Source organism: Lepisma saccharinum, chromosome 7 (assembly GCF_977018435.1).
Source record: "Lepisma saccharinum chromosome 7, izLepSacc3.1, whole genome shotgun sequence".
NCBI classification, from domain to species: domain Eukaryota; kingdom Metazoa; phylum Arthropoda; class Insecta; order Zygentoma; family Lepismatidae; genus Lepisma; species Lepisma saccharinum.
In genome coordinates, this window is record NC_139235.1 from 78,567,319 (window position 1) to 78,585,797 (window position 18,479).

At 39.5% G+C, this 18,479-nt stretch overlaps 1 protein-coding gene across 1 annotated transcript in view; it reads left to right on the forward strand.

Annotated features, from left to right (window-relative positions):
* LOC145989942 (uncharacterized) overlaps positions 1–18,479 on the forward strand; it is a 442,396-nt gene that overhangs the window by 150,695 nt on the left and 273,222 nt on the right. Inside the window, exon 3 of the mRNA XM_083125475.1 lies at positions 2,805–2,853. The gene's annotated coding sequence lies outside the window, so the exon portion shown is untranslated. The remainder of the gene's footprint in view (positions 1–2,804; positions 2,854–18,479) is intronic.

Genomic DNA, 18,479 nt, shown 5'->3' on the forward strand with positions numbered 1-18,479 from the left:
ATCTTTCCGGAACCATTATGTGATTGGAAAATTTGTAATTCCTTGTTTCCGGAATACGACGAATATCAGAACCTTGAATATCCTTCTTTCTGGAATCGCGACGAATATTCAGAACCTTGTAATTCCTTCTTTCCAGAATACAACAAAGATCTGGAACCTTGTAATTCCTTCTTTCCGGAATACGATGAAGATGTGGAACATTGTTATTATTTCTTTCCGGAATACAACTAATATTCATTATTAGGGCCCGGGACGTTATGTCCTATAAAACTGTAAAATATGTATGTAATTATGTCATATAAATTGGAAAATATGTCATGAATAATTACAAATATGTCAGAAAAATGCAGAAATATTCCCAGTAAAGCCAAAAATATGCACAACAGTACTCTCGAATATCTCCCATATCCGGTAGAGTAGAGTAGGGGCTGTAATGTACCGAATGTCATTTTTACTTTTGACTGATTTTTGTGAAAAGCGAAAAAGGCAAAGAAATGAGAACGAAACTTCTTTACTTCCCGTGCAACAATGAGAGAGAACATTTTTCCTCGATAATGTTTGCATGGCTATCAATTGCCTACAGGATAAAAAAGTGGGGTATTATATTGTTCTGTACTAAGAAAAGACGGCACATTTCTTCCTCCGTAATTTCCATATCCTGCCATCGACAATATGAACTATCCGTTGTGCTAAAGCTACGAAGAAAAAATTATGAAATAACCGATTATGTGCGAAAGAATTACGAAATTTTACAGAAATATGTGAAGACCCAGGGGGAAAAACGATGAATGTCGATTTTTCGCCCATTTTGAGATCGCAGCGCCATCTGATAGTTCAGAAGCTGTACTATAAGAATTTGAATGGCCTTGGTTGGGAAACGATGAGAAGTGCCTGAAAAACTCATTATTATTTTGGCATAGGGTAACTTCGGTGATTAACGCCACCAATTGGTCATTTCGTTCTAGAACTCATACATTTTTATTGTTAGGAACATGAAACTTACATGTATAGGAGAATGAACTTTCCTCTATTGTGTAATAATAAAATATTGATTACACTGTTATAATGAAAGCAATAAAATACTAAATTCTGTGTTAATGCAAAATGGCGTTATTTCCAGACCTGTCGGGTAATAACGCCATGTTCATAATTACAAGTAAAACATTCACATTATCCTAATTACAAGTAAAACATTCACATTTTCTTTACTAAACTGTACTAGGAAAAATAATTACTGTAGTAAGTTATTAGGAAAAAAAAGTCTTTTTTTGTCTTTTCGCGATACCCAGTCCCTCAAAGTTCTGCGAGGAACGTGCAGCACATGCTATCTTCTATCCCTTGTTTGATGGCCGCCATAGCTTGCCTCAAGTCATCCACTGACCATTTGGCCCGTATATTTCTACATTTCCTCGCCATCTGAAAGAGGAAATTAGCCGAGAATAAATATATGTACGCCTCGAAAGTAACTGAGCAAGGATAAACCTATTTTCGAAATCAACATTTCCTTAAATTTGAGTTTAAATTGAGTGGCGTTATACCCCGACACGATGATGGCGTTATTTCCCGAAACAACAGACTGTAGTTTAACCAACTGTTCTAAACTTACGACACCGACCATGAAAACCGTACACACATCATTCACTTACGTAATAAACGTATTGTGTACGTACAGCATTGTTAACATTTAAAATCTAATCCTACAATAGAAAAACACTCACCTTTGTCGGCGCGATGAAAATGTGGACCCTTTTTCCTCGAAACTCAACTCAAACGTCTACACTGTTCAAAGTGTTTCTCTTAAATGAAGGCTCGACAATGGCAACCGTTCTTATCAGCAATGCTACCAGGTACCATTGTTTATCGCACAACGGTGAGTCACACCTTAACTTTACATGCGTCCATGTTTTCAGAGTTGAAACTTTGAAATGGCGTTATTTCCCGCCTGGCGTTATTCACCGAAGTTACCCTATATTAACGTACTTATGAAAAGAAATACTTTGTTTTTCATTTCCTGGCAAATCGTCTCAAATGAACATTCATCGTTTTTCCCCCTGGCCCTTCATGTCTTATTACAACAAAATTGAAGAAATATGTTGTAAAAACGCGAAATTGGTGAAATATGTCAAAATATGCTTTGTCAAGTTTGTCCATTTCGGCTCATTTTCATCAGATATGTAAAGATCTCACCCCAATAATAGATCCAAAGCCAATTGAAAAATATGTTATAACATTAAGTCCTGGGCCCTATTCATCATAATAACCTTGTAATTCATTTTTTCCGGAATACGACGAATGTTGCAAGTATTCTATTTTCTTCTTTCCGGAATCTTAAAGCCAAATGAGAACATAGTAATTGTTTTGTAGTATCCAAACGAAATGCACCAATGTACACTATATCCCCTCTCTAGTTTGGTTATTTCACGTCTATGTTATGTTCGAGAAACAGAGTATAACATGCCCTATCCAGGATACAAATCTAAGAGTCCTGGAGTGGTAAGGATTTCTGTTAACAATTCTGCCCCAGAGGCTACTCGCTTTTTTCTAAACGACGACGTTGTGGTTGTCTGCTATAAACCTAGAGAATGACCTCACGAGATATCATTGCTCTTACGTCATCAGTGCGTTTTCTATTGTTCTTACAAGTTACGGAACATTTTCCCCAGCTTTACGATTTCTGCAAAGGCTCTTATCTTTGGATATGTTTTATACCCTTTGTTTATAATAAATATTGTGTATACATAGTTTTAGTAGCATTCGTATTCTGTTGTATCGAATGTTTGTTTAACAATGTCTCTCCTTTGCAGGTTGGTGAAATGGACCGTTGCTTGAGAAAAACGTGAATTCTACGAGAAGGTAAGTTTTACATATATGTATTTTTTAATAATTTCAGTCTTTGCCTTGTGATAATTTTTCCAGCTAATACGAGACGTATTCTTTCTTCTCTGTCTGTTTGCGTTTTTGCGACTCTTTTGATCAATAATTTCGTAAGAATATGGTGGATGGAAAAGTATTCGAGAAGGGAAGGAAAGTGAACAGAGAGAAAGGGAAGAGCCGAGAACATAATTGAAGAGGAGGCAATGGGAGAAGTGAAGAGTTGGGAAGAGAAAAGAAGAAATGAGAAGATAGTTGAAGAGGAGAAAGTAGAAGGGGGAGAGAAAGAGAATGGAAGGGGAGTGAAGAGAAAAGTAGAAGTGAAGAGATGGGAGGAGATAAAATAGAAGGAACGGAAGAGAGTATAATGAAGAGGGGAAAATAGGAGAAATGAATTTGGAAAAAAATGAAAGAAAAGAGAATTAGAACATAAGTGAAAGGTAGAAAATATGTGAAATGGAGATTTGGGAAAGAAGAGATGAAAGAAATGAGAATTAGAATATAAGTGAAAGGTAGAAAATATGAGAAATGAAGATTTGGGGAAGAAGAGATGAAAGAAAGGAGAATTAGAATATAAGTGAAAGGTAGAAAATATGTGAAATGAAGATTTGGGAAGGAAGAGATGAAAGAAATGAGAATTAGAATATAAGTGAAAGGTAGAAAATAGGAGAAGTGAAGTGTTGGGAAGATAAGAGAAGGCAAGGGAAGTTAAGAGGATAATACAATGATCTCGCCTGTTATGCACCCCTCTTGTGACTCAGCTGACGCTGCGTACATTCGGCAATTCGGCCACACTATCACGCCGAGTAGAGACCGAAATTTGTCACATCCTGCGAATTTTCCCCGCCAGCCCCTCCCGTCCCCATCTTCCAGCAAGACGGATTACGGAGACGACGGGTCTTAACAATGAGCGCCGCGACGCCGTACCTGCCCAGATTGATGGGAGCCAATGCATTTCCCGATTCTAGGAGACGCCAGCGCTAATTCCCTTCAACCTCACCGACCGCAAGATATTGGCAGCCGTACAAACGGTGGTCCATATTTCTCCTTGACTCCCAATTCCAATCTTCCCTCTCTCTCTCTCTCTCTTTCCGCAGAAGGGATATTCGTCTCCTGCAGAGCCCTAGCACATTAGACTTTCAAATCGTGAGGCATTATTTTTCGGCCCTTCCTCCCTCCCTCTTATCGCTCTGATCATTGCGGAGATACTAAGAAGTCCAGAAATGCAAACGTGCTCCAAGATAGCGGGGGTGCTTAAACAGAAATTCCCTTATAGACCCCAATATTTCCCTTTTAGGGATAAAAAAATCCCTCTATATACAGGGCGTTTCAGCATGCAATGCAAGGAATTGTAATTTTTTACGTGGAACAAGTACATTGAAGAATTGATGAAGAGAAGAGAAAGGCAACATAGCGTGGGTGCTTAAACAGAAATTCCCATGAAGAACCCAAAATTTTCCTCGATATACAGGGCGTTTCAGCATGCAATGCAAAGAATTGTAAATTTTTACGTGGAACAAGTACATTGAAGAATTGAAAAGAGAAGAGAAAGGCAACATAGCGTGGGTGCTTAAACAGAAATTCCCATGTAGAACCCAAAATTTCCTGTTTAGGGATAATAATCCCTCGAATATACAGGGCGTTTCAGCATGCTATGCAAATAATTGTAAATGATTACTTAAGTAATTTGATGCCGCCTCGATGCCACCACCGCAGGTTCGGTCCTAGCCTAGGCGTGAGTGTCCATTAATATCATCTAATCATTCGTCCTTATCATCGTGGCTATGGGTCTTTCAAAAGTTAGTTTTTAAAGTTCAGTTACTCTCCCCACTTTTGAACTTTTTTTACCCTCGCACTTTAAGCTTTGTCTACCAAGAAAACATAAGCTTAATTGCCCCCAAATGTTGGTACCCAATGGGCCACTGCTCGTAGAACCCCAAGCGGTCTCTTCTTGTCCTCACTGAAAACGATCTGAAATTAACCTTAATTTTCATTAAATTATAATAAAGTCGTTTTTTAAAATATGAAAATCTAGAGTAAGGGAAATTTAGAGTTTACCAAGCCCTTATGGAAAATGCATGACACAAAACTTTTGCTCGTAACAAATGTATACTCTGCCGGGAATCTGTGGAGGAAGCGAACGAAAACAAGTCCTCTGCGCAAGTCGAGCTCGAGGTATGAACGCATGAGACGGGAAGCTACACCCACTCGCTTTCTCCCCTTCTCTACTGTTACGCGCGGCCTTTGCCCACAGATTCCCAAGGCACACTTCCGTTCATAACTGTTGAAACTAACAAAAAAAGTAACCTGAAAAAACTGAGTTACAGTTTCTCATAGTAATAAGTAACGATTTACTCTTGCCGTTTTCCGGGAAAAAGTAATTCGTAACTTCCAAACAGTGCTTTGGCGCTACCATCAGTTCTCCGTAAGCAGAGTTGGGGACAATGAAGGGAAAAATGAACGTTACAAAACGTCCCCCCTCGTACCCCCGCTAGAAAACGTTACAAAAACCTCCCCCTCTTTTTTTTAATATCCACCGCACGGCAAGATGGCGACATTTTTAGTGCTGGCAGGTCCAAAGAGGTCGTTATCGTTCGGAGAAAAATGCCGCTGATAAAACATTAGAGATAAAAATGCGGAGAGGTAGTTTTTTGGGGGGAATATATCGCGGGGCGGAGTATTGAAATTTCCATCAACGGTCTCGAACCCCGCAGTTATCAGGGAGGAAGGAGCGGAATTGTTTCCTGGAGATATATGAAAGTTGAAACTTCAGAGGGCGGAGTAATCAATTTTTCTGGTAGGGGCGGGGGAGTCGCAAGGAAATTATGACGAAGTGAATCAGATGCCGTTTTCTCCAACGTGAAGCTGCTGAATTTCCAATAGCAGGGAGTTGTGGGGAAAGGGTTTCCGCTAGATGTCGCGCAGATCGTAGCGTGTGTTTTTTGTTTGTGTCAAGCATCATCATCGTGGAGATTTTGGGTTGCCCTCTCACGCCTTCAGGACTAGAATAGCAGTAATTGGGTATTCGATGACATTTGGGGTATTTGGGATGCTCAAGCAGGGTTGTGATATCGATATGGTTTAAAAATTATATCGAATATTTAATATCCAGGGCATGGATTTTGATGACGTCATATTTTTTTTTCCTTATGTAGTATGCATTGCTCTTAGGTATTAAAATCTTGAATACGAACCTCTGGTTATAAAAATGTGAATTTTATAGTGGTTTTTCTCCATCATATTTTCAATTTTTTTTAGTTTTATGTAATTTTTCGCGTGTTACGTCTTTTCCTCGTATTCATTGCGTAATTGCAAAAAAAGGTAATGTAATTGCATTAGTTTCCACTCACTCAGTTTTAGCCAGTAACTGACATTTATCACCTTGATGTCGTTAACAATGTAAACAAGAATTCTACCGCCACGCGATTGTAGGAACAAAGCAACACGCCGCTGCAATAGTTCTGGATAAGATGACATTGTTACAGATTTTTACACCTAAAATTCACATACACCTTGTAATTTCAGTTGTAACGTTACAGAAGTGAATTGTGCTGTACTGTCACACCCTGAAGTCAAGACAAAGTCATTAAAATCCGGGCCATGCTAATAACGATATATCTCTGTCTGACTTTTGAATTGTAGTTTTAACTAAAACTTAACTTAAAAGAGACGTAACGGCCCTCTAAGGGCCAGGGCTTGCCAAAGCGGCTTTTTTCCATTGGTTGATACGTGGTCAGGACGAGTCCCATCGCCGCTGTTTTCTGACTTTCGAAACCGGAGTTACCTCCCAAATTGTCCTCACGGGGTTGGTTCAATGCCGAACTTTTAGGTGCTCTCACCGGGGATCGAACTCAGGACCGCCCGCACCAGAGGCGAGAGCGCTATTCATTTGGCTACGCTGGAGCCTTGCGATTCTAACAGAACATAGATTTGTGTTGTGTTCTTTTGGACAAACATAAATACGATTCCCACAACACAACGGAGTTGTTGGCTTTGTGGCTCTCAACCTCCCCTCCTTATGGATTGAGTGATGCGGTTTATTTTACGTCGCCTTTCTGCCACTTCTGGCTAATCGCTACGATGAGGATGAGTGGTGATGTGTTGAAATTGATGGACACTTGCAGAGAAGATCCATCCCCAGGCCGGGATTCGAACCTGTGACCCCTGGCGTCGTATCGCGCTGTGTTAACAGAGGTCGGAGATGAAATGATGAAAGGACAATCACAAACATGCATGGACAGGACGAAACGCCAACTGGCCGTGTGTTCAGACGCCAGAGCCTCGTTATCCTACAGGTGTACTACGCGGAAGAACCATTATCTAGCCTAATCAACATAAAGAACTTGAGTTTTTGTTTTAAGCTCACTTTATGCGCAGTAAAGCTATTCGGGACTGAAACTAAAGCTTAAAGTTGGATCCGAACTACTGCGTATGTGCCTCCACTGGGTATCGAACTCGGGACGCCTTGATTACAAGGCAACGACGTTACCACTACGCACCTCGAAGGCAACATAAAGAGCTGTTCACATCTGCCACATGAGGAGAAATACCTACTCTAGATAAAATACCTTACAGGATTTTTTCAATATTCAAGTACATTTTGACAAAATTTGTTTAAAAAAATATTCACGTTATTCGAAGCTACATTTCATGCCCTTTATTTAGTACAAAGGTTTATCTGGAATTTTCCATCGGAGGGGTTCAAATCACGAAAACTCTGTTTCTAATTGCCGCAGAGAAAAGATTCTAGCAGATTTGGATTCTGTGGAAGACAAGCTTTCCATCAAGTAGTCACTCGACGAGACTAAAATAATAAATAATCTATCTATGAAACTTTAGGTATAGGACGATGAAACTTGTTCCAAACGAAAGTTCAGGTTGTGTAGAAAAAAAAATGTCATCGGAACATTGTTGTAAATGTTCATCTTATGCGAAGCTACACTCTCTATTATGTCTTTAGTGGCATGTCATAACATGACATTTCCAATATATTGTATTATTATGCATGGTGAACTTTCAGCTATGGCCAATTGTAATAGTCTGTGCATAACAACTATGTTGATCTTTATATGCATGTCTTATCTGTGTTTAAAATGTAAATCGACCTTGATAAGTTGAAATATATGACACAGTTTCGATAAGTAAGCATTTGTTGTAAGATACCTTCTGTGGATCACGTATTTTCATAATCTTGTGTAACTTTTCGCATTGTTCGAAACGAGATACAACCTTCAAAGAAGATTAACGAAGACAAGAGAATGTATATTCAAATTCCCTCTACTTCGTACATCAACTAGCCCTGATTTCTACCTGATTGGTCCTAGGAACGGGCTCGGTCTCACCACGGGCCAATGATCATTGAGTAAAAATCGACGAGGCCATAATGCGGGTTTGCGTATTTCCTCCTGCAACTCCCCCCCCCCCTTTCCTTGCTGCCGCGTAATGCAAATTTAATGAAGTTAGCTTTGGTTTCTCTCGCTCCCTGCATTGAGAAGAGGAATGGTCGCTTTCTTTTATTTGACTTCTTCCTACTCTTTTCTTTCCCCGAAGTGGTTTCCAAACATCGAGGCTTCCATTCCGCTGATGGAAATTGCTCGAGTGCTAGAGATTCAGCAATCAGGGAAGGTGGATGCAAGGTGGACCGATCGTTTCCGCCATGCGTTTATTGGCTATGCAGATGGATACGTTACCAACTTTCGCAACCGTAGCTAATTGGATTGATAGATTGGTTTGGTGTTTTAAGTCTAATTTATGCATATTAAGGCTAATCGGAACTGGACCTACAGTTTAAAGTGGGATCCAAACCACTTGTGCCTCCACTGTGTATCGAACCAGGGACCCCTTGATTACAAGGCTACGACGCTACGACTGCGCCATCGGGGATGCCTGTAGCTAATTGGAAATCTATCTGGTTTTATTATAATTGTTCCTGGAATTTCGGTTCTTGTTGTCAAGGAAGATATATGGTCCAATTAGAGAAGCCAGTTGTGGGAGGAATAAAATGTAACAAGGGAAGATGACGACAGAGGATGTTAGAGGATCTGATGTCTACACAACAATACTAGGGAAGGCTGTAGCAAAGAAAAGAGAGGAAGGATATGGCTGAAATGGATGAGCAATGTTTCTAAAGATAGGAGGATGGAGAAAGAGGCTTGGAAGAGAGAGAGAGCGAGAGACGGAATTATACAGAAAGATAGATGTGGACAGAGACAAGGGAGACTAATACTGATATAGGCAAGGAAGAGGATAGACTGAAATACGGAGAGAGAGAGAAGTACACACAATCGTGGCAGTGCACAAAAGTGGCAGATCGCACTGAGAGGGATCTAAAAATTAGAAACCGGGAAAAGAGGATAGAAAATTGGCGGCTTGTTGAGGAGGCCAAGACTCACCAAGGGTTGACACAGAGAGGGGGAGAGTAATATTGTGTGCAAGTGAGTGAAAAAATTTGGAAAGTGGGCGATAGAATCGTTCAGAGATGTGGTAAGAACACTGAGAGAGGAGAACAAAAGCGAATAGAGAAAAATGCCTGTGCTTTTCGTTTGGGTTGTCTTAACTGATTAACTGTCAATTAATCGGTCCGTTTATCCGTACTGAAAATCCAGGAACACCAGGAATCGAACCAATAACCCAGGTACACCCAGGACATGGAAGTCTCAGTGACAGTACGACTTCTGTTCCCCCTCTCAGAGCAGAGGAAAAACCAGAAGAAAAATTAGGACGTCCCTTCGTCACAATTTCGAACGAAATGGTCTTAATTCAATCCCTCCCTCCCCCACCCCATTTGCCAGTCAGCGGACGTGATCATATCTTCCTCACCAGATCCCGTCTCGAGAAGGGAGGAAAAACCCAATTCCACCCTCCCCCATTTTCTTCCACCCTTGTTCTTCATTCCAGACCAACTTCATCTCCGTTCCAATCCATCCCCGCCCCCTCTCCCCATTCCTCTGAACACCGCGGAAACGTTCAGAACCTCTATATCGTGAACGTGCCGGGACTGAACAAAACGGACCCTGAAGACACGGTCCACGGCCCAAGCGTGCAAGGCTCTTAAATTTTGTGGGAAGGAACTTGTCAATATTTTACAAAGACGCTTCAACCTTGGCTCGTGTCTTCGCTAGCCTATCTCTGGACCACCCTCTGCACGATGTTCGTGTAATTTAGAGTTACCTTGTACATATTATTAAAGGGCGTGATTAAGAGGAGATCCCCACTTAACACGTCTATATTTCATCACTTCCAGAAATAACTTACTTCTTCAATACTATAATATCCACTAAAATGAAACAGAAATCAAGTTAAAATAAATGCAATGCTCCTGAAATAGCTTAGGTTGATAGAGGGAGAGTGGAACTGATACTATACTATACTTTTTCGATACTATGAACCTTTATAGTATCGAAAAAGGTTTATAATATCAGTTCCACTCTCCCTCTTTCAACCTAAGCTACTTCACTAATATAGTATACAGCTCTAGATATTTTTGATGCTAATGAAAACGTTTACAGGTTTCTTAGCAGAAATTGATTTAATTACAGATGTTTGATTAAAATTACGACGTCTCATATACTACAGAAGAATATTATGTTTGCGTAATTTCAGGAATAAAAGTGCAATAATAGCACCAAAACTGTTGCCTTCAATGTAAAAAAAAAGTTTTATTACACATTAGCGCCATCTGTTGACAGTGCGCTACACTACCAGGGCGCAATGCTTTGGGAATCGCATTGAGGCATCTCTCCACCGTTACGTCCTTCTGAAAGAGCTTGAATTTTGTATCTCAAACATCGTCGAGGAATTTCTTTGGACTCGGACGCTTAGCAGAAGGTTCCCACAGATTGGAGGATGTTGCGTAATTTCAGAAACAAAGATGCAATAATAGAATCAAAACTATCGCCTTCAATGTAAGAAACAAGTTCTCTTACACATTAGCGACATCTGTTGAGAGTACGCTACACTACCAGAGCGCAACGCTTTGGGGATTGCATCGAGGCATCTCTCCACCGTTAATGTCCTCCTGAAAGAGCTTGAATTTTGTATCTCAAACATCGTCAGGGAATTTCCTTGGTAAATTGAAAATCCTCCTGCTGGTCTCTGACGCTTAGCAGAAGGTTCCCACAGGTTGAGCTCTTTCGTCAACATCCCACGCTCTTCCCGAGGGACCCGCTATGCTCCAGAGAGGATGCTGGATGTGAAGAAGTAATCGGGAGATTTCTAATAGCGACAGGACCAACCGCTGCGAGGGGAGACCGGCTTTAATACATCCCTTGGCTGAGGCTTAATCCTGGGTCTCTTCTGCAGCGCGCTCCCCATGCAAAATAGATCCGGAAGTTGTTGAGTCACCTTTAGGATTCTGACAGCGTTCGGCTGAAGTCGCTCTCCCCCTGCCTTAAAAAACCAACCTCTTCCCCCTCCCTGCTTCATCCCCCATAATCCCACGCATTCCAAGAAGCGTGAATGCAGGATGATCCTTTCTTCCCGCGTCTCATCTCCCTGTAGTCCATTGCAGTTCCCGAAGTAAGCGGCGGGTCAGTGTTGCTAACTCAGGAGATATTTACCTATTTTTTTCTAGTGAAGCATCCAAAGCGAGGGATTTTTATCCTCGTATTTATGCAACCACACGGCACAGCCTCACGATTGCCACTGGCATTTTATTTTTTCTAAATGAAAGCGATATTATGCAATGAAAGCATTCATGCTAACAATGGCGCCCACTGAGTGTAATCGTTGGATTTAATCAATTCCCCTTGCATAATGCATGATAGCTAACCTATTTTATACTTTATACACCAGAGATAGAAGCTTGCCTTGATTTCCTGCAATCTACTCATACCGTACTAAAAACATTTGTCGTTTTCCAACAGAAAAATGTAAATGATAATGTCAGCTAGCAACAATAAGACAATGTTGCCAAGTGCTTTTACACTTGAAATTAAAATTCCGGTGCAAAGTTATGATTTTTCATGTAAATGTATGGTCAATACTTAGGGACGATGTTGCCTGCGTCCGTTAACATATTTTCGACCTGCTAGTGTTGCCAACTAAGGTGAAATGCCCCTAAAATGGCATCTCTTTTTCGCTTAACCTATATAATCGCCAATCCATCAAATGCTGCACATGATCCATATTGATCGCAAATGACAGACTAACATGTCATCAGACGTCTAATTATTAGTGTTGCTCACGGGATGGGACATGTCCCGTCTCGTCTCGTGTCTCGTCTCGAAAACGAGACGAGACACGTGACGGGACAAGCCTTTTGAAATTCGAGACGGGGCGAGACGGAATGCCTTTCTCGTCTCGTTTTCGAGACGAGACACGAGACGGGACGGGACGGCTTTTGAAAAGTCTCGTCTCGTCTCGAATGTCTCGAAAAAATAAAAGGAAAATTTTTAATCACTTGCAAATACTTGTTTGCTTGGAATAAAGTATTTCAATTAGAAACGTTGATAAGCGTGTATTAAGTCAAAATAAGAAGACTATTCTAGAGAGAGGCATGAATGAATACCTAAACTTATTTCCTATACTCTTTCGAAACACAGCGTTACTCCCCACTTTTTTTTTTTAAAAAAAAATATATTCCAGGTTAATAACTTTATGTTACGATAGTACTCCAGATACTAATACAATTCTGAATAACATCAAGTAAAAGGGCAGGTAGAGAAGGTGGAAGGAGGGGCCAAAAGATCGTGGAATGTCTGCGTCCGAGGTTTATCTTGTAAAAATAGTCTCAGCTCTATAGGTTGGAAAGATAAACGGACCGACGGATATGGTTTATTTTTATTATTTAATTTTTACATCAAAGGGTGTACAGAAGTGAATGTTATTAGGAAGTAGGAAAAACATTGTGGGAAACATGGCAGTACAAATTGATAAGGAGTTATTGGGAAAGTTATTAAGGAGTCCAAGGTATTAGCAAGACTAAGAGAAGGAGATAATTAGGGAGAAATAATCTTGCATTATCCCACTCCGAATAGCTGAGAGCTAAAGAGGAGGAGAAAATACGGGAAATATGGAAAGAAGTAATTTGGTGATTTTAGTGTTTACAGGGAACCACGACAAGATTTTACCACATGATTATTTGCACGGGTTGCGAAATTATTAGAATGTTATGGAAATTTCGGATATGTCTTTGTCGAGAAAATTCTTGTTGTTTCCCTCAGGTATTCTGCAGGTGGTTGGATTAGATTTTTTTACGTCCGTTTGAAGATTATTTCCAATGTCTTTTTTTTATTTCTTTATTTCTTATTTAAGGAGAATACTATTCCTTGGATTGTAATAACGAAATACTGAGACTGATATAGAATAGATTTCAAATGAAGGAAGTGCACTAAGTTCTGTATAATCGTCGTAGAAGGAAACTTTGTTCTATGAGGGGACTCCCCGATGGTACAGTGGTAGCATCGTCGCCTTGTAATCAAGGGGTCCCGGGTTCGATACCCGGTGAAGGCACATTGTAATTTGAACCCCACTTTAAACTGTGGGTTCGGTCCCGATTAGCCTTTCTGTAAATCAGATGAAGGAATGTTGTAGCTGTTCTTTTTATTCTGTAAATTTAGCCTTCAAGTTTATGAGCAAAATTCATGTAGTATCTACACTGTCTACATTTTCACTCGTTATTAAACACATTTCACAAAGTAGTTTTATCGAACTTCAGAGGGAAGCTGACACCAATGTCAGGGTGGCGGGAGCTTGTTTACGACCAGGGTGTATTCCGAGACTATTTTTCGCCGTTCCCCACTGACAAAGGTTTCGCTTTGAACAATGGACACCGTTGCTTCAGGGGGCAAACGCCAAACATAGGGCGAGGTTGACCTGCAGTAGCGGGTACGTGCCATAAATCCAGGCCTCAAGTAGGAATGAAAGTTGATGCAAGGGAGGGGCAATAAAAATAATTCTGTAATTTGGTTTGCTTGCTGACAGGAAGTTTTGCAGGAAAAGCTGAAAAGGAAAACGGCAGACTTTGAATGAAAGAGGGACAGTGAACACAAGTTCTTTGTATTATTCGCCGACACACAAGCTTCCATTTCGAAGGTGAGGCTATCAGCAGCGAAGTTATTAGAGGGTTGGAAGCAGTGACGACGCCAGAGGAGGCAGGGGGACGCCCCATGTCAGACACTTCGCCCCCCACCCGGGCCCCCCAACTGAAGTTAATTAAATATCGAATAATAAGAGAGTTCATTTATAAGAGTATGACGATTTTCACCTTTTCAAAGTGGTGTATTCTGCATGATATCACTTTCCTGCTTATAATACCAACTTGATTAACAAATATTAATTTGTTTCGTCCAAGATTCGAGCGCCGACCTGGGCATAGGTGATTTCTCATTCATTTATGTACTGTAATAGCCGAGATTAACCTAAGTTTTAACCAGTCTTAATAACTGGGAAAAAGTGTTGAATGTGGATGATTTTAAAACATCACGAATATTTTCAGGACCACAAGATATAATCTGTAGTATGGCAAATTAATCTATTCGTGGCCGTTAGTGACAACGCTAATTATTAAAAGACATTCAAAGTTGATTCAAGATTTGGTTTGTTGGTTGATTTGACGTTTGAAGTCCACTTTATGCACAGTAAGGCTATTCGGGACTGGACTTATAGTTTAAAGTGCCTCCACTGGGTATCGAACCCAGGACCAAAGGTGATCGAAGAAAACCCGACACCACATGTCAGTTGTTGTGGATTCATCGCGGTTTCTTACTATTCAAGGACTTGAATTTCGAGATGATGAGTCTGAGGAAACCTTAACAAAGGGAATTTCTTCGATACTCTTGAAGTTAATGAGGGGATATTATTTGGAAATGTATTGAACGTGAACCTTAAAATGCAAATTACACTTAAAATTCGATTCAAAACATATCGCGGGCATCAATTAGATGCAGGTTCGCTCTTTCTCGTACATATCAAAATCGAAGAACTTCTTCCTACGAACTCCATAGGTGCCTGCCTGTAATTGGGTAGCACAGAACTACGTTGGAGTGGTAGAGTAAGAGTAAGTATTGCCAGGGTCAGAATATTTATTGAATTATGAGATAACTGTAACTTTTGTCTGATTTTTTAACCAAAGTTAGCAATGTGTTGTTCTCCAAAGCACATAGAGCAGAATTCTCCTACTGGAGAATTGTACTTCACTAAGTGCCTCACATTGTTTCTAATACTTAAGAAGATTCTTTTCTTCCAACGTCACGTTTATTTTGCAAGAAAATTAAACTCTTAGAAGCATTATTTTCATCATTTATATTGTTATCTTATAACTTAAATATTTATATCAGTAGTTTCATCTCAAGAAAGACGATGAATTATAAAATTATGAATGTCTTTCAATACTGAAATAGGCCACTAGAGATAACGCAACTTACCAATAAAAAAGAATTAATGTCTTTATTAAAACGAATCATCTGGAGATAAACTCGTAATCAAGAAGTAAATTTAGGCAGTAAACGTCCACTCTAAATAAAAGACACACACAAAACACCATACATGAATATAATAATAATTATTATTATAATTATTATTATATAAGTATATATATGTGTAGTGTTTTCGGGCGTTTTAATGTGACTGCCCCCTTACAATATTTTGTTGCCAGCCTTCCCCCCCCCCCAGTCAAATTTCCCTGGTTGGAAGTAAATTTATTAGGACGAGGAAAGTAACATTAGCTGTTGACAGTGTTGCACCAAAGGACGTGATATGTGCTACTGTTTGTATAAATGATAGGAAATTTAAGCAAAGGATTATAATTGTTGAGACTTGAGAGTTGTTTCCTTCATTTGATCGTAGGAAGATGTCCCATCTATACTTGGGACACAGTAACAGAAAGGATAGTGGGAAACAAGATAATATGGAATCAGGCAGACAGTTTAATCCCATAAAAAGATATAAAATCGTCAAATATATTTAGTTAGAACACTTTCGAAACAAGGAAATGTGCGTCTGTTTTACAATGAGTCCAATAATTTGGCCAATACTGGTATATTCGTTAGACTGGACAATTGAGGTCTGTTCCATCTCAATTTTAAATACAGAGAAAACGATTTATTACATGAGAATGTTTCCGACGTTTTTCAATTTTAATGTTATTATCAGTATTATTAAAGTTATAAAAAGTATACAAAGTGGTAATTCACAAAAGCAATATCAGACAATAGAATACAAAAACTTACTAAGCGTTTCCTTTTATCCTCATTTAAAAATGCCTTGTCCTGTACAGCACCATCTATCGGACAGACGGAAAATTATAGCTAGAAGATATCTTGAAGTCGATTAGTTAAATTTGAGTATGAAATTCTTGTACAATTACCAATTTTTTACAGATTAGTATATTCCGTAACATTTGTGACTTGTGTTTGTAGATGCAGTGTGAGTCTATGTGAAATAACAATTCTAAACTCCTCTCATTAAATATATATATACCGTTTAATTTAATTGAATTGGAATTTTTGGATACATTGGAATCACACAGACTCTTTACGCTGTTACTATATTTGTGTGTGGGTGGTGAGAAGCGGTAATAGGTAAGGTTGAAATTTAGAAAATATCTTCTTGTACCCTTTGAAAGTTCGCCTTGAAAATAATACTTGAATTGTATCATAGTCCTAGAGTGGCCAACCTGCTACAGCACTGAATAGTACCTTTAATGTTTTAAAGTGAAACAAAAAACATTTGTTTCACATAAAGTGTAAATTCTTTCTTTACGTCCACTCCTCTTCTCGGAATGGTGGATCAAAGTCAAGACCTCCCTCTGACCTACTCTTTGTCCTGTAAATCGCCCATGAAGCTCCTGAGAAATTTCCAGGGAAAGGAAATTGGCGGAATTTTTTTCTCGCAGTTTCCATCTCTACTCCTGACTATTTCACTTGCAGGGACACGTAGAGGGAGAAAAGCTTGGGTTGGGAAGCAGTTTCTTTTCAATTATTTCCCCTTCTTTTTCAACACAGTGTAACGTGCTCGCTGTGTTAACTCGCAACAAAAGCAGAGGAGAAAGAGCGACTATGATGAAAAGAGAGGGCGCTGTTTTCTTCTCTCCTTCTTCAAGTGTCTTTTTGTTTCCTTCTCTTTAACAACAGGCTAAATTAGAGGAACGGAAATAAGGAACAGAAGTTCGGAGAATGTAGTCAATTATTATCAGCACAATGTTTTGTTTTCTTTCAAATTTTCTTACCCAATATAACTACTTCTCGTTTCCGTTCTGTAAAAAGTCTTGTATATAATGAAGGCAAAAACTTTACTCAAATGTGAGTTTCTGTATATTGTCCTTTTTCTTCTCTATAATGGTTTTATGTCGGAAATAATTCCGTAAAAAAAATAATTTTTGTCAGTTGTTAGACCACTACAAGAAGTGCCAAGTCCCAAAAAATCTCGTGAAGCTTTCCTCAGCGCCCCCACAATGGACCATATTAGTGCTGACGTCACCAGCAGACAACTAAGCAAGAGTCCAAACAAACTTGTCACGTTATTTTACCCTATCTGATAGCATTAAATTTTCTATCGTAAGGGGTAACTTTTAAAATTGTGACAGCAGTTATGAAACTGTGATGTGTATCGTACATCCATGTAAAGATGAAATTTCGGATAATACCTCCATATATTATACATACCTTACAGAGCATAATGTAAAGAATGACTGGAGTCCAACAGCCTCACGTGACTGCAGCGGCGCTAAGAGCATTCGTTTCACTCAATTTCTTACTCCATTTATTCTTTGCATTCTCTTGTAATATTTAGACATATTCCTCGAAATCTTAGTGAGTGCTGTCAAAATTCTTGAAGTTACCCCTTGCAACGGAAAACTCAATGGTATCGCATGCGGTAAAACCACGTGTGAAGTTTATTTGGACTAAATCTTTCAGCGTGACGTTACACTAATATGGTCCATAATGTTGCCCACGACACAAGACTGGCCTGTCCCGTCTCGATATTCGTTTGTCCCGTCTCATCTCGTCCCGTGAAAGCAATGCAGGAAAACATGCCAAAAAAAAAAATTAAATGCATTTGCTCACTGTACATTTAGAAAATAGGAAAAAATCCATTAAATGCACCACTTTTATTCAGTAACACTGAAGAGTTTTGGGCAAAGGCTGCATTTCATCATATCATGAACAATTTTCGTCTTCGCGAGTAGCCAAAAGTGGCAGAAAAGCGAAATAAAATAAACTAAATCAATCAGTTATCACCGCTTGTACCGGGTGGCCAGAATTAAAGTTACCCAACTCAGAGCCCTCTGTAGCCTGTTTGAGACATCATAGAACTCTGAAATTTGGTGAATCCACTATGCAGACCATGGGGAAGAGGATGCCGATAATGAATATTGAAAACATAAGTTATTTAGCTGAGTTATTAATTAGAAAGACATTTTGTTAGTGGCTCGAAGTTGCGAGAAAATAATCTCTCTTTTATTGCAAGATTGCAAAGTGAAGGCAAATCCATAACGAATTGGAGCAGTTTACGTCATTATTACAACCAATCATGGGATTACAGCGCCACATTTCAACCTGGTGGCGGAAAATTGAACTTTTTTATCGCCATCCTCTTCCCCATGGTCTGCATAGTGGATTAACCAAGTTTCAGAGTTCTACGATGCCTCAAACAGGCTACAGAGGGCT